This window comes from Cervus elaphus, chromosome 6, assembly GCF_910594005.1.
Source record: "Cervus elaphus chromosome 6, mCerEla1.1, whole genome shotgun sequence".
NCBI classification, from domain to species: domain Eukaryota; kingdom Metazoa; phylum Chordata; class Mammalia; order Artiodactyla; family Cervidae; genus Cervus; species Cervus elaphus.
Window position 1 is genome coordinate 15,022,714 of NC_057820.1, and position 17,540 is coordinate 15,040,253.

Sequence of the window (17,540 nt, forward strand, 5' to 3'; positions counted from 1 at the left end):
CCTGGGTTCAATCCCTGGGTTGGGAAGATCCCCTGGAGAAGGAAATGGCAACCCAGTCCAGTACTCTTGCCTGGAAAATCCCATGGACAGAGGAGCCTGGTAGGTTTACAGTCCATGGGGTCACAAAGAGTTGGACATGACTGAGCAACTTCACTTTCACTTCCATCCTCAGGATTAGGGAGTAGTCAGCATCCATGCAGGGGCTTCCCAGGTGGCTCAGTGGTAAAGAATCAGCCTGCCAAGAAGGAGACACGGGTTCCATTCCTGGGTCAGAAGATCCCCTGAAGAGGGAAATGGCAACTCACTCCAGTATTCTTGCCTGGGAAATCCCATGGACAGAGGGGCCTGGTGGGCTACCATCCCTGGGGTTGCAAAAGAGTTGGACATGACTTAGGGGCTAAATAGCAGAAACACCCACACAAGCACATGACCAAGTGGAGGAGGGTAGATGCCCGAACAGAACCGGAGCTGTAATGGCAATGAAGAGGGAGAAACAGTTTTGGAAGGTCATCTACGTCTACTGCACTCCTGGACATACGTTGCTACATCGATCCTGACTTTACTACAGTTCCTTCAATGCTTGTATTTTTAGGCTCTGACTTTGAATTGGCTTCTGCCGTTTCTGTCACTGTCTGTAGAATGTTGAAGAGTTGCCTTGATTTTTGAAGGCTTCCTAGGAAGTCATTTATCTCCGCTCCCTTGACTGGCATCAGATTAACCTTGTATCCCCATCACTAAAGTGAGAATGTTGGTACTGGATGCTCCGCTGTTCATTGAGACAGGGCCCTGGCTGCAGGTTTGTGCTGAAGCTCCCCTCACCTACTTCCATCACCACCAAGGCTAATCGGTCCAAGGAAAGGACACTGAACCTAAGTTAAACCTGTCAGATTCTCTCTGTATTTGGTATTAGAGCTGAAAGAAAGACAGCCTCCATTTGCTTCCAACTTTAACTTCAAACTCAAGAGAGGCAGCTATATTCCATCTTGTGCTTTGAGGACTAAAAAAATCAGCTTGCAGGAAAGAGTGCAAATGCAGAGAGAAGCAGAAATGAGATAGAGTGCAGTGCTCCTGGCTTTCCACTGCTTGATTTCAGTCCCTGCCTGAGGGCTGGCTGCATTCCTACCCTGAGGTCTCATGAGATAAGCCAGTATCACCATGCTCTTTCAATTTAATCTAGTTCCTTGGAAGTTCTGCTATTTTTAACCAAATTACAACTAAAGGGATTATGACCAGTCCTTCTGGACTAAGGCTATAAAATTTCAGAGCTTGTGACTTTATCATGTGACTCAGGGCCTCTTTCTCTCTGTCTTATCACCAGGTTTTATTTATTGGTGTACCTTGTGGGGCTTCCCAGGTGGCTCAGTAGGTAAAGAATCTGGCTGCCAATGCAGGAGATGCAGGAGACGGGGGTTTAATCCCCAGGTTGGGAAGATCCCCTGGAGGAGAAAATGGCAACCCACTCCAGTATTCTTGCCTGGGAAAGCCCATGGATGGAGGAGCCTGGCAGGCTATAGTCCATGGGGTCACAAAGAGTCAGATGCTACTGAGCACACATGCATGCATGTCCTTTATGGGGAATCTGGTGGGGTTGGGTAGAGGATCTGGGCTGTTGTAAGCAAGAACTGGCAGAGAGGGTGTGTGTTAGTCATGCAGAGACTAGTAGGATGTTTCACTGTTCTTTCATGTGGCATACAATAAACATTAGTAAATATTTGAACAGATGAGCATTCTGACACCTCATAAATCTAAATCTGAGATTAAATTTTAAAGTGATTCTTAATAACTGCTGCTATTAAACACCATATAAAAACTCAGCAGTTCAGTTCAGTTGCTCAGTCGTGTCTGACTCTTTGTGACCCCATGGACTGCAGTGCGCCAGGCTTCCCTGTCCATCACTAACTCCCAGAACATGCTCAAACTCACATCCATTGAGTTGGTGATGCCATCCAACCATCTCGTCCTCTGTCGTCCCCTTCTCTTCCCACCTTCAATCTTTCCCAGCATCAGGGTCTTTTCCAGTGAGTCAGTTCTTTCTATCAGGTGGCCAAAGTACTGGAGCTTCAGGTTCAGTATCAGTCCTTCCAGTGAATATTCAGGACTGATTTCCTTTAGGATTGACTGGTTTGATCTCCTTGCAGTCCAAGCGACTCTCAAGAGTCTTCTCCAACACCACAGTTCAAAAGCATCAATTCTTTGGTGCTCAGCCTTCTTTATGGTCCAACTCTCACATCCATACATGACTACTGGATAAATCATAGCTCTGACTAGACGGACCTTTGTTGACAAAGTAATGTCTCTGCATCTTAATATGCTGTCTAGGTTGGCCATAGCTTTTCTTCCAAGGAGCAAGCATCTTTTAATTTCACAGCTGTAGTCAGTGTCCTCAGTGACTTTGCAGCCCAAGAATATAAAGTCTGTCACTGTTTCCACTGTTTCCCTAACTATTTGCCATGAAGTGATGGGACCAGATACCACAATCTTCACTTTTTGAATGTTGAGTTTTAAACCAGCCTTTTCACTCTCCTCTTTCACTTTCATCTAGAGGCTCTTTAGTTCCTTTTGCTTTCTGCCATAAGGGTGGTGTCATCTGCATATCTGAGGTTATTATTTCTCCTGGCAATCTTGATTCCAGCTTGTGCTTCATCCAGCCTGGCATTTGCATGTACTTTGCATATGAGTTAAACAAGCAGGGTGACAATATACAGCCTTGATGTACTTCTTTCCCAGTTTGGAACCAGTCAGTTGTTCCATATCTGGTTCTAACTGCTGCTTCTTGACCTGCATACAGATTTCTCAGGAGACAGGTCAGGTGGTCTGGTATTCCCATCTCTTGAAGAATTTTCCACAGTTTGTTGTGATCCACATAGTCAAAGGTTTTAGCATAGTCAATTAGGCAGAAGTAGATGTTTTTCTGGAATTCTCTTGCTTTTTCTATGATCCAACGGATGTTGGCAATTTGATCTCTGTTTTTTCTGCCTTTTCTAAATCCAGCTTGAACACCTGGAAGTTCTTGGTTGAAGTCTCACTTGGAGAATTTTGAGCATTACTTTGCTAGCATGTGGAGATGAATGCAATTGTGTGGTAGTTTGAACATTCTTTGGCATTGCTTTTCTTTGGGATTGGAATGAAAACTAACATTTTCCAGTCCTGTGGCCACTGCTGAATTTTCCAAATTTGCTGGCATATTGAGTGCATCACTTTCACAGCATCATCTTTTAGGATTTTAAATAGCTCAACTGGAATTCGATCACCTCCACTAGCTTTGTTCATAGGGATGCTTCCTAAGGCCCACTTGACTTTGCATTCCAGGGTGTCTGGCTCTAGGTGAGTGATCCCACCATCGTGATTATCTGGGTCATATTGTATAGTTCTTCTGTGTATACTTGCCATCTCTTCTTAACATCTGCTTCTGTTAGGTCCATACCATTTCTGCCCTTTATTGAGCCCATCTTTGCATGAAATGTTCCCTTGGTATCTCTAATTTTCTTGAAGAGATCTCTAGTCTTTCCCATTCTATTTTTTACATTTTTTTTTTTTTTTTGCATTGATCACTTAGGAAGGCTTTCTTATCTCATATCCAACTCTCTGCGATTCCATGGACTGTAGCCCACAAGACTCTTCTGTCCATGGGATTCTCCAGGCAAGAAAACTAGAGTTGGTTGCCATGCCCTCCTCTAGGGGATCTTCCCAAACCAGGGATTGAACCCATGTCTCTTATGTCTCCTCCATTGGTAGGTGGGTTCTTTAGCACTAGCATTACCTGGGAAGCCCACAGAAGTCATCATACCTTCTATAATGAATCCTTAGTAGATATTTACTAAATGAATTATTTTTAGTTTATGGAAAGAAAAGAAAACAAAGACTTCTCTAGCGGTTCAGTGGTTAAGACTCTGCCCTCTCAGTGCAGGTTTGATCCCTTTTGGGGGAGCTAAAATCCTGTATGCTGCACAGTGTGGCCTAAAATTTTTTTAGAAGAATACAAAATTTAAAAAAAGAAAGAAAAAGAAGGAGGAAACTATTTCTGACATCAAACTGTTCCAATTCTCTTCTGCATAATTTTGGCCAAGAGGAAAAGGTGCTTTCCAATCTCTTCTTTCTTACTTCTTAAAATAATTCCACAGGAATATTCCTTTAAAAAAAGAAAAAAAAGTCATGGTTGAAATAGCGAAATGAAAGTAGCTTGCTTAAGATCCCAGGACAAGAGAGGAAGTAAGCCAAAATTAGAACTTGTATTTATGTTCTCCCTAACTACAACTTAAGTCTACTTAGCAACCCATTGAGTTTTATCTCCTTTTCTTTATCAGACCCACTTTTGTTCACCACCACTTCTTCTGCCCCTTACCCATGTACACATGTGAACTTATCCAAACACCAGCACTAAATAATATAGTATTATGTTAGCCGAAAAGCTTGTTCGGGTTTTTCCATACACTGGTACAAAAAACTCAAATGAATTTTTTGGCAAACCTAACACTTGTTGAATGTGTTGCTCTCCAAAGGGGAATACATTCAACTCAATGGGTATTTATTGAGCATCTTGATATAAGAAAACTTCTTCTGCAGGCAAAGTATGATGAATAAGAGGGCAAATAGAGTGTGGTGTTCCTGCTGGAGAAACTGGACAAAAAAATCTTTGACGTGGAACCATTCTTGGTTTTGGGGCTTCCCTGGTGGCTCAGATGGTAAAGAATCTGCCTGCAATGCAGGAGACCAGGTTGGATCCCTGGGTTGGCAAGATCCCCTGGAGAAAGGAATGGCTACCCACAGCAGTATTCTTGCCTGGAGAATTCCATGGATGGAGGAGCCTGGCAGGTTTCAGTTCACGATGTTACAAAGAGTTGGACATGATTGAGCAAATAACACTTTCATTGTTGGTTTACTTAATTCTTATTCTCAGTACCGTGTCTTTTTCTCATTCATTATTTGGACCTTGGGGCTGTGGTTTTATGAAAATACACCCAGAGTAGCCTTAAGAAGATTCAGCAGAAATAGGTTTTCCAGCCCGTGGCCCCTCTAAGAGAACATTTTGTTATTCCCTGAGCTGGTGGTTCTTAAAATCTGCCAGTGTACCTTCAACTGGGAAGCCTCTTTAAAATGCAGATGGCTGGGTTTCCTTTCTCACTTTCCCTCTCTAACTCTGCCCCTGCAGATTGAACATTCAGGATATCCACAAAATTTGTACTTTTTCCCAAGACACCAGGTGCTTATCTGACACAATGATCTTCAGGCCAGTTTTGGAGAAATGTCCAAAAGCACCCAAAGGAGAATCACCTGGGGACTTATTTTTGAAAAGTGAATTCTTGATTCCTAACCCCCAGAGCATCTGAATGCTTGGTAGCAAGGCCTGAGACTATGCATGTTAAATTAATTCTCCACTTAATTCTTTTGGGTTCACAGATTCCCCCTTTGAGAAGTATTGTGAGACCAAGTTTAAAGCCCAGTTTAGACACAAAGCCCTCTGAAGAGAGAAACAGAAACATGGGAAGGCCTTCCTCTCTAATAAACATTGATTTTGGATTCATCCTTTCTTTTTTTTTTATTTTATTTTATTTTTTTTTTGGATTCATCCTTTCTTAACTCTTAGACTCTGTTTCCAGTTTATTGCTAACTGGAGCCTTTCCTGGGAAATGGTTGGGCTCTCAAGGTCAGATGGAGTGGTCAGGACTGCTGGGGTGGTCAGGATTGCTGATGGGTCCATCCCAGCCAGCCCTGATTTGCAGACCAGATATTCTCTGCAGGCCCGTCAAACAGCAATGGGAACCTCAGAAGCTTAGTGGGTGCTGGGAACTGCCTTCCTGGATAATGGGGGTGGTGGTCTTTCTGGGGCCAAGCTCAGGTCAGCCTCCCACCCTCCATGGTATCCCTCATTCCCAAAGCTGGGTCACAAGCCAGTCTTGTAAAAAATAACTCTCATTCAGATCATTTGTAAAGGGCGTGATGGGACTTCCCTGGTGGTGCAGTGGGTAAGAATCTGCCTGCCAATGCAGGAGAGACAGGTTCGATCTCCTAGCTCCACAACAAGGGAAGCCAATGTAATGAGAAGCCTGTGTACTGCAGCTATAGAGTAACCTCTGCTCATGGCAACTAGAGAAAGCCCTTGGACAGCAATGAAGACCCAGAGCAACCAAAAATAAATAAAATGATAATTTTCAAAGGGCATGTTGTGGTTGTGTGGAACACAACAATCATTCTGAGATGGCTGTAGGTTTGACTCTTGACCTCATCTCCTCCTAGCCTGGGTCTGGACCAGCTCAGAACCCAAGGGTATGTGCAGACTGCTAACTGCTGGGAGGTGCTGTGTGAATCGGGAGCCGGCTCCAGAGGCTGAGAGGCCTCAGGGTACTTTCCTCTCTTCCTGACTCCTCATTTCCTCTTAACCTGGTTCCCATCTCTTCACACCACTCTTCACTCTCCAGGCTCCAGGACTCAGCTGCAAATTTGGGAAGGTTTTCTTGAGCCACCCCTGTTCCCCTCCCCGCTTTGTGGAGGACTCTGCCTCATAAGGTACTACTTTTCCTCACCGACCTCTCCTAACCAGGGCCGCCACTCCGTCATCTTTATCGCTATAAAGCCTGCTTCTGGGTCTGGAAGGGAACATTTGCTGAGCACTGGGAATGTGCCAAATGCTGAGGATTAAAGATACTGCAGGAAAAGTGCTTAGGGAAGTGCTTGGCTGATTTAGTCATTACAGCTATTATTCACCATTGTTTTGCTATTTATTTCTCACAGTGACCGTAGAGATTGGATCCTGACTGCTAATCTGTTCCTTTTTGCAGGTGAAAAAAATGGGGTGGCTCAGATGGTAAAGAATCTGCCTGCAGTGAAGGAGACTCAGGTTCGATCCCTGGGTTGGGAATGGAGAAGGGAATGGAGAAGGGAATGGCAGCCCACTCCAGTATTCTTGCCTGAAGAATTCTATGGACAGAGGAGCCTGGTGGGCTACAGTCCATGGGGTCACAAAGAGTCAGACGTGACTGAGTGACTCACACACACACACACACACACACAGTTAGTTCTAGAGATATATATACAGGGCTACAGTCCATGACATCGCAAGAGTCAGACACAACTTAGCGATTAAACAACAACAACATTTATGGGGAGAATGACAGGTTAAACCTGACCAGAGATGTATTGACAGCTGTTTGTATGTGTGTTAGTCACTCAGTTGTGTCTGACTGTTTGTGACCCTATGAACTATATAGCCCACCAGGCTCCTCTGTCCATGGAATTCTCCAGGCAAGAATACTGGAGTGGGTTGCCATTTCCTTCTCCAGGGGATTTTCCCCACCCAGGGATCAAACCTGTGTCTCCTGCATTGGTAGGCAGATTCTTTACTGACTGAGCCACCTGGGAAGCCCTGATAGCTGCTTACATTGGGTAAATAATGGGTAGACGGAGGTTCAGTATATGAATCTCTTTGCTTTTGTATTTGTTGGAAATTTCCTTCACTGAATGAAGACTTAAGAACCAAATTACTCTACATCTCTGCAAGATCTACTAATTACAGCAGCAGATTATCTGTAGACCCTAAATTGATAGTTGATAAGCTTCAAATTTTGTGACAATTCTCTTGGTTGTCAAGATTTTGAAAACTAAGTTTTTGCTTTTTAAACTCTCAACATAATGAGAATTTATACCTATTATATAATATGGGCTATGCAGTCTTTTGAGTAATATGTGTTCTCAACTACTGACCCTGACAGTTGTGTGATAGAAATATAATTATATCCATTTTGTGGATAGAACACTAAGGTGCTGAGGTACCTTCCTAACTGGAGGACTCCTCACTGCCGTCGGAGGTGATTTTGAACTCATTTGGTCTCATGTGGACACATGTTATGTTGAACCGCTTGATGGCGGCACCACCTATAAGCAAATATTCATCTCAGTATCAGGAATGGTTTTACCACGTATAACAGAAAACCATAGCTTGTCTGGCTTGGGGGCTTCCCTGGTAGCTCAGTTGGTAAACAATTTGCCTGCAGTGCAGGAGATCCCGGTTCGATTCCTGGGTCAGGAAGATCCACTGGAGAAGGGATAGGCTACCCACTCCAGTATTCTTGGGCTTCCCTTGTGGCCCAGTTGGTAAAGAATCTGCCTGCAATGAGGGAGACCTGTGTTCGATCCCTGAGTTGGGAAGATCCCCTGGAGAAGGGAAAGTCTAACCACTCCAGTATTCTGACCTGGAGAATTCCATGGGCACAGTTCACGGGGTTGCAGAGTCAGACACGACGTCTGGCTTAAGCAATAAAGAATGTTATTCCTCTCTTCTTAGGAGAAGGTGAGCAGGGGGCAATCCAGGTTGGATGTAGATACTCGGTCATTGGCTCCAGGATTCCAGTAGTTTTCTGTTCTGATGCTTAGCCACCCTCAGCTGGATACCTTTCCATCTTTAGGCTTGTCTTCTTCTTGGCACAAGATGTGGGCCTCACACAATCTTTCATGATACTTAAGATAGGAAGGAAAGTCAGGGGCAGTGCTAGCAAATTGTGTTTCTCTCCTCAGCAGGAAACAAACTATTTCCCAGAATCTCCCAACACACTTACTTCTTTGTCTCATTGGCCAGAGCTTTGACTATGGCCACCTGAGTTACAAGAAAAGTTGGGGAGTTGAGGATGTAGGAGAAAATGACTAGGGTAGACTTAAATAAGTGGTTCATGAGCATGGGGACACATTAAATCACTGGGCAGTGTTAAGATTATTTATTATTTTAAAATATAGAGATCTTTACTTAAGGTTTTCCTGGGATACAGGGGAGAGATTTATACCACATAGCCAGGCAAAAAGTTTCCTAAGTATACCTTTTAACATCTTTTTGTCCCCCAAGTCCCACTTTCTATATCAGTTGCTTTAATCTCATCCTGTCTTTCCAAAAGAATGAACAACTTTGAAATTCTCCTCACTACACCTTCTTTCTACTTCTTTCTCCTCTTAACTCCTCCTGATTCCTGGATCTTTCCTTCTGTGTTTCTTTTTCATGTAAGAGATTTAGTCTAGTCCATTATGTTAATTATCTACTGGAGTAAGAAGGTACTCCAAATTTAGTGCTTTAAATAGACATGTGATCTGACAGCTGCTGTGGGTCATGAATTTGAGAGCAACTTATTTGGATGTTTCTGGCCCGGGATCTTTCATGAATTTGCAGTCAAGATGCCGGCAAGGGGTGTAGTCATCGGAAAGCTTGACTGGGGCCAGAGGATCCACTTCTAAGACGGCTCACTCATATTGCTGTTGACTTGAGGCCTGTTTTTCACTCCATGGCCTCTTCATAGGACTGCTCAACAGGGTGGCTGACCTCCCCCAAAGCAAGTGATCTGAGAGGAAGAACATGTAGGTAGCCACGGTGCCCTTTATGATGGAGTCTCCGAGTCATAGTCACTTCTCTATTCTATTTGTTAGAAGAGAGTAAGTCAGTCTAGCCCACACTCAAAGGGAGGGAAATTAAGTTCCACATCTATATATATTACCTGCTTTAGATTCCAAAACCCAGGAGGGAGCCAAGAACAGGAGGAGAGGTGGTGTCCTAACCAATGGGGCCAGAGCAAGAGGAGTTTGGTCTTGTTGTGCAAGGTAAGTCCTGTTTTCCCTCAAAACTCACACAGGCACTCTTCAATAAAGGAAGCAGAGCAGATCTTGGATGGCCATAAAGAAAAAAGAAAACTGTCCACTATTAATTCTGAATGAACAGTGTAGTACTTGAAAAGGGAATGGGAAATTTCAACTTAGAATTCTAATTAAAAAATACTAGGTGGAGAAGGAAATGGCAAGTCACTCCAGTATTCTTGCCCAGAGAATCCCATGGACAGAGAAGCCTGGTGGGCTATAGTCCATGAGATTGCGAAGAGTCAGGCACGACTGAGCAACTAACACACATACACACACTGTTCCCAGAGATTCCAGCTTAGCCTGAGGACGAGCTGTCCTGCGCAAAACAGAACCAGACACCCCTCACCCCCATCCAGAGGATCCTTAAGCAGCCAAGGTCAACCTAAGCGTTTCACTTTGCTTTCAAGCTTACAATAGCCTCTGGATCCTGGAGCAAACCATTGCACCAGTTCAACTGCAGCACCAAATCAGGTACAATGGACTTGATACAGTGTTTTTCTCATATCAAGTTCAAACCTCTGGAAATAGACTTTGGTTGCTAAAAGATAATCACAATTATACCATTGTCATTAATTTGAGAAAAGATGAAATTATTAATATTTATATGTATTTAGTCTTAATAAAAAGATAAAAGAAATGAGGGTAAAGAATCCATTATGTATTTGAAAAATAAAATACTTTATCTAGTAATGTGCTCTATGTGGTTTTTATACACTCAGTTGTTCAATAAAATGAGCTGAGAAAAAAAAAATTAAAAAAAAAAATGCTAGGGACTTAGGGCTTCCCTTGTGGCTCAGCTGGTAAAGAATCCCCCTGCAATGTGGGAGACCTGGGTTTGATCCCTGGGTTGGGACGATCCCCTGGAGAAGGGAAAGGCTACCCACTGCAGTATTCTGGCCTGGAGAATTCCATGGACTGTATAGTCCATGGGGTCACAAAGAGTCGGACACGACTGAGTGACTTCCACTTTCACTTTTCAGGGACTTATTATCGTGTCTATTAAGACACGGTCACAAAGAGTCGGACACGACTGAGTGACTTCCACTTTCACTTTTCAGGGACTTATTATCGTGTCTATTAAGACACGATGGGAAAAAGGGAGACCTTCCTGGGCACTATGTTTTCTTTGAGGTATTATAAAGTAAGTGACCTTGCATCACACACAGTGATCACCCAACTCTTGGGTGTTCATACTATGTTAGTTTTCTATGCTGTAAATCAGTACCACAAACTTTTAACAGTCTATAAGACCACTCAATTATCATCTCACAAATCATAAGTTTGGGCCTGGTACAGCTGGTTCTCTGCTTAGAACCTCAAAAGACTGAAATGAGGTGTCAGCTGGGCTGCATTCTCATCTGATAGACTAGACTCTATCAGAGCACACTGTCTATTCAGAGAGCCTCTTGCAAGCTGCTGGCAGAGTTCAGTTCCTTTCGGTTTTAAGATTGGGGTCCCTGTTATCTTGCTGGCTGTCAGCAGTGGTTGCTCTTGGCTCTGAGAGGCTAGTCTCATGCTCTAGCCACAACATAACAGCTGACTTCCATAGAAGCTTATAGAGGGTGTGTACATAGGTAGGTGAGAACTTTGGGAGCTGTATGGGTTTGCTAGGTCTGCCATAATAAAGCATCACAGCTTGTGTGGCTTAAGGAACAGAAATTTACTTTCTTGCCATTTCTAGAAGCTAGAATTCTGAGATCAAGCTATCAGCAGGGTTGGTTTCCTCCTGAGCTTTTTCTCCTTTGCTTAAAGGTGGCCATCTTCTCCTCCCTGCGTCCACACAGGCTCTGTGCATGTCTATGTCCTCATATGCTCTTCTTATAAGGATACTGGTCACATGGGATTAGGGGTGACCCACATCACATTTTACTGTAATCATCTTTTTAAAGGCCCTCTCTCTAAATACAGTCATTCTAAGGTACTAGGTGTTAGAACTTCAACATATAAATTTGGGAGGAATATAATTCAGCCCATTACAGGGACCATTTTAGAATTCTGCCGCCTCTACATAGATTTTGGGTAGAGTTTTAAGGTCAACATTGGCTCTTATAAAAGTTACTATAAAGTTATTGTCACTCTGCTATGGAGTTTCAAGTCTTCTTTGAAAGACTCACAACTTACAAAATATAAAGCACTCCCTGGAATAAGAAGTATTATTCTGAACATTGCCAATTCCTGAGATTTAGAATAGAATACTTATTTTAGGTATTTGAGGAAACTATAAAGTTACTTATATATGTTTGATAGAATTTGCTTAACTTTTGCATAAAATTTGAGTTTGTTCTAGCATTATTTTACCTCTGTTACTTCCTTTCTCAAATACACTGTATATATGAAATAAACCTTAAAAATTAAAAGCATGTTAGGTTGCAATGCCTACTAATGAGCTGCAGGGGGTGTCCTTTGATTTACTGATGGTACCTTGAAAGTAGAAATGGGAGCTGAGAAACAATTAAGAATTAATTGGTGACTTCTGACATAGAGAACAGACTGGTGGTTCAAGTTGGCTGGGGAGGTGGTTGGAGTGGGAGGTTGTGGTTAGCAGATGTAAGCTATTATGTATAGAATGGATAAACCTCAAGGTCTTACTGTGTAACATACAGAACTGTATTCAATATCTTATGACAAACTATAATGGAAAAGAGTATTTTTAAAAATATATATGCATGTACAACTGAATCTGTTTGCTGGACAGCAGTAACAAGCCCAACATTGTAATTTAACTATACTTCAATAAAAAAATATAAGAATTGGTGGCTATAGTTAGTAATACAGAATTGTATACTTGAAAGTTGCTGACTAGATCTTCAGCATTCTCACCACACAGTCACACACACAGTTAACTGTGTTAACTGTTAGGTGATGGGTATGTTAATTATCTTTATCTTGGCAATCATTTTATAATGTATATGCATATCAAAATCATCACTTTGTACACCTTAAATATAATACATCCAATTATATTTGTAAATTATCCCTTAAAGTTTTTTTTTTTTTTTTAAAGAATTTATCTTGTGGTTCAAATGGAAAACAAAAAATCAAAGAGCAATATTCACAAACCAGTTTAACATTAGGAAATCAGTGCTTCAGCAAGTGTAAGACATTCTACGCTTTGAAATAATCTTTTTTTTTAAATCCAGAATTTAAGTAATTTGATATTTATTGCTTTTGGGGGCTTATATGCATTCTAATTTTAGATTCTGGCCTAAAAAAGGAATCTTGTTTCAAGACAACTTTCACAGCTGACAGAGAGAGGCAATAATTTTTCCATATTTCTCCAAGCTGAGAATGTATACGTTCCATAATCAACTTAAATCCTGAAGGGAAAAGAGAGCTTTTCTTACACATTTAGAGAAGGAAGGAAAGGGAGGACATGGTTTAGACTGCAGGGGCCGATCACAGAACTATGCATACAGAAAGTGCTCAATAGATGTGTTAAATTGGCTTAAATTTAATTGAATTAGAACTTAGAATGAAATATGAATCACTGAAATGAATCAAAAAGTTTATGGATACGGTAAACCTGGGGATATAAATCTTCGAAAGTTTTAGGACAAGCAAAATTTATGTCCTTTTATTCTTTACAAAAATATACCAAAATATAAAATAGGTACATTATTGTCCTTTACTAAGTTATTAAGGATTTAGCACTGTAACATGTATGTGAAGGATTTAGACAAATTCATGGAATCAGTCATAAAAATATTTCTGAGATTTTTAGTTTCATAAATGACACACAGGCTTAGAATCATTCATATTTATGAAGTCTATAATCCAAGTGTTCTGGATTCCTAGTTAGACCCTTTCTATCAGAGCACACCTCCTCAGGAAAGCTCAATTGATCAGATTTATGTTTGAAAAATCAACCAAATATGAATCACTTTAATATTTAATGAATAGAGATCTTACCTGTTATTTTCTGATTGCTTCTACTTTCCTTTTTTTTTTTAAAGACAAAGTTCTTTTTTAAAAATAATTTTTTAATTTATTTTGGTTGTGCTGGGTCTTTGTTGCTCGTGCAGGCTTTCTCTAGTTGTGGCGAGCAGGGATTACTCTTCCTTGCGATTCATGGGGTTCTCATTGCGGTGGCTTCTCACGTTTCAGAGCACACACTCTAGACACGCAGACGTCAGGAGTTGCAGCACACAGGCTCAGCAGTTGCAGCTTGTGAGTCCCAGAGCTTGGGCAGCTTCCGGAGTTGCAGCATGTGGGCTTAGTTGCTCTGCAGCATGTGGAATCTTTCTGGACCAGGGATCGAACTCGTGTCCCCTGCATTGGCAGGTGGATTCTTATCCACTGTGCCACCAGGGAAGTCCCCTACTTTTTTTAAAGTGACATTATAAATTAGCATAAAGTTGCAATGTCAATTGGACTGAAGCAGATAAACCTTTTAATTAGAACTTAATAGGATGATCCTGTAACAGCCCAAAGACCTTATTTATTATGCTGAGTAAAGAAAGACTTTCTTCCTGCTCCTACAACAAATGCCGTATGCTTGTGCAGTGGAAGCATTCAAGTGCCACTGAGGTCTCCTGGTGTCCGCAGCTACATGGCTGGTGCAGTCTGTGGTGCCCTCCTAAAGCCAGTCAGGGATCCCTGCGGCTCCAGATTTTGTCCTGGGGAGAATCCTAGTCTGTGAATCATGTCTCACAGTCTTGGATCAGGATAATGCATTCTGATCTGTTTTGCCTCCTAAAGAACAGGAGAACTGGGTACCTAGGAAATTGTAACTTCTGCCTCTAAGCAGAGCAGAGAAGCCTGGACCCTAGTTGAGGCTCTTGTTCTTTGTTTCGGTCAGAAAATTATGTGTTTAAGGTACAGAAACATAATCCGTTGACCTCAAATAAAAAGAGTGGGGGTAGTTAATGTTGTAAGCATGCATTGAAAATCTTATGGACAAAGGGACACAGTCAAGGCAGGTGACCTGGAGAACTCGAAGGAGGTCAGGAGTGAAACTGACCTGGGTTAAGTCTGGCTCTGCAACTTACTAGTCGTTTAACTGTAAGCAAGTCATTTTGTAACCCTGGAAACTCTTTCCCTGCTATACTGCACTAGGGAAACTACTGTCTTCTTCCCTCCTAACCTGTGAGGACCCAATGTCATGGAAGATGGCCAAGAATGTTGGCTGCCGTGGAGTAGCTTCCCAACAGTATGCTTTAAATTGGCTCAATATTTTAAGTGTGACTCATGGGACACTCACAGGGCATCACCATTCCTAGAAGTAGAAGCAAAAGAGATGGTTTAGTGAGTAGGTGATGGATTACATTTTGGATATGCTGAAATTTTCAACTGGACAGGATATTCAGGTAGGAAGATCCCACAAACCAGTGGAAATGCAGGATACGAATTCAGGAAAAAGGCAAAGCTGGCTAAAGAATCAGATGTGGGGCCTATCCAAAGAGAAGTGATAATTACATTAGTGAGAGTACAGCCACTGAGAGTGCTGGGATAGAACAAACAGAAGAAGAGCATCTCAATTATGGGCACACACAAACTTCAGGGGAGGAAGAAAGAGGGAAACGTGGGAAGGAGTGGATAGAGAAGACAGAGAATTAGGAAGGTGCTAGTACAGAAGGCTCCCCTGGTGGCTCAGCAGTAAAAAATCCACCTGCAATGCAGGAGATAATGGGTTCGATCCCTGGGTCAGGAAGATCCCCTGGAGGTGAAAATGGCAACCCACTCCAGTACTCTTGCCCAGAAAATCCCATGGACAGAGTAGCTTGGTGGTGTTGCGAAGGAGTCCAACACAACTGAGCAACTGAAGAGCAAGTACAGAAGTACATATAGGGTTTTCAGTGCTGTTAAGTTCTTTAGTGATTTTAAAGTTTTTCAGATGAATTACTTTATCATTCGAATTGGTATCATTCCTTGAGAAGTTTTGGGTGTAGCATGAAAAAAGTGTAGGCTGCATCTGTGATTTACATATTAAGTTAAAAGAAACAAAACATTGCTCCTTGAAAGTAGCAGGGATATATATATATATACTGTATATATGATGAGAAATTAACTGTCTTCGAAAAGGGCAGTTGCAAAAATATTTACAAGTATACACGCTAAAGTGTTAGTCACTCAGTTGTGTCTGATTCTTTGCAACCCCATGGGCTGTAGTCCCCCATGGGCTGTTGTCCCCCATGAGGCTCCTCTGTCTATGGGATTTCCCAGGCAAGAATACTGGAGTGGGTAGCCATTCCCTCCTCCAGGGGATCTTCCAGACCTAGCGATCGAACCCACATCTCCCGCATTGCAGGCAGATTCTTTACCATCTGAGCCACCAGGGAAGCCTTGCCCTAGATACAATCCTGGGAGAATGTATAGTGTAGTAGAGAGAGCAGAAAACCAGAATCAGATAGTCTTGGGTCAAACCCTGTGACCTGCTTCAGGTACCTGTTTTATCTTCTCAATAGCTGGAAAATCACATCACTAAACTATAGCATCTATTGTGATAGTTAACTGAAATAAAGTATATGAAGTACCTGGTGCTTCCTAGGTGGTGCTAGCGGTAAAGAACCTGTCTGCCAATGCAGGAGACTTAAGAGACTTTGGTTTGATCCCTGGGTTGGAAAGATTCCCTGGAGGAGGGCATGGCAATCCACTCCAGTATTCTTTTTTTTTTTTTCTTTTTTTTTGAAGTACAATTTTTTAACACTCCAGTATTCTTGCCTGGAGAATCCCATGGAAAAAGGAGCCTGGTGGGCTACAGTCCATAGGGTCGAAAAGAGTTAGACACGACTGAAGTGACTTTGCATGCATGCACACACCTGTGAAGTACCTAGAACAGTAACCAAAACATAGTCAATGTTATCACACTAATAATGTTTCTGTGTTATGATTTTTTTCAGGCACACCAAGTGAGATCTTAGTTCCCCAACCATGGATTGAACCCTGTGCCCTCTGCATTGGAAATGCAGAGTCTTAACCACTGCACCACCACAGAAGTCTCTGTTAGGATTAGTCTCCTTTACAGTCCTCCTTGTATTTTATCACTAGATGGCGGCAATGCTCCCTTAACCAATTTAAATGAAAAGGAACAACTTTCTGGAGGAGTTGAAATTAGTGAAGGCTTATCCAATACCTGTGTGGATCAGCTGGTAAAGAATTCACCTGCAATGCAAGAGACCTGGGTTCAATCCCTGGGTTGGGAAGATCCTCTGGAGAAGGAAATGACAACCAACTCCAGTATTCCTGCCTGGAAAATTCCATGGACAGAGGAACCTGGTGGGCTACAATCCATGAGGTCTCAAGAGAAGAGTCTGACAAGACTTAGCAACTAGAACCACCACCATGGTAGTCCTAAAGAGATTTAGCAATATTAGTTGCCCAGTAAATGTCAGTTAAGCATAATGTGTTTTACTGTTCATTTTAATTAAATCATTAACCTCAATTGTAAAAATATGCCTATTTTCCTCTTTGCAAAATATTCCTTCTACATTAAGACACTTAATGGTACATTCGTTATCTATTGCTCTGTAACAGATATCCGTAAGATTGGTGGCTTAAAATGATGATTTATTATCTCATTTTTTTCTGAGGGCCAGGAATCCTGAAGTGACTTTGAAGTGGTTCTGGCTTAGGCTCTCCCATGAAACTTCAGTGAAGACATGATCTGAGGCTACAGTCATCTGAAGGCCTGCCTGAGCCTTGGAGGACCTGCTCCCAGATGGTTTACTCACATGGTTGGTGTCAAGAGGCCTCAGCTTCTCACCAATTGTTGGCTAGAGGCCTTCATCCTACCGCATATGAATTTCTCCGTAAGTTGGCTTGGGCATCCTTCCAACATGCAGCCGACCTCTTCCAGGGTTAGTGATCCAAGAGAGACCACAAGAAGGAAGCCACAACAGCTTTTATGACCTGGTTTCAGAAGTCATGCTCTAACTTCCACCATATTTGTTCAAAGTGAGTCACACAGAAAATAATTACAACTGTCAGCAATC

General features: G+C 42.2%; 1 long non-coding RNA gene across 1 annotated transcript; it reads left to right on the forward strand.

Moving 5' to 3' along the window:
• The first annotated feature begins 6,391 nt into the window (after positions 1–6,391).
• Positions 6,392–16,781, forward strand: LOC122696366. The gene is made up of 3 exons (XR_006341740.1): positions 6,392–6,504; positions 9,480–9,573; positions 16,449–16,781. It is a non-coding gene; the product is annotated as an uncharacterized LOC122696366 (long non-coding RNA).
• Positions 16,782–17,540: the final 759 nt, after the last annotated feature.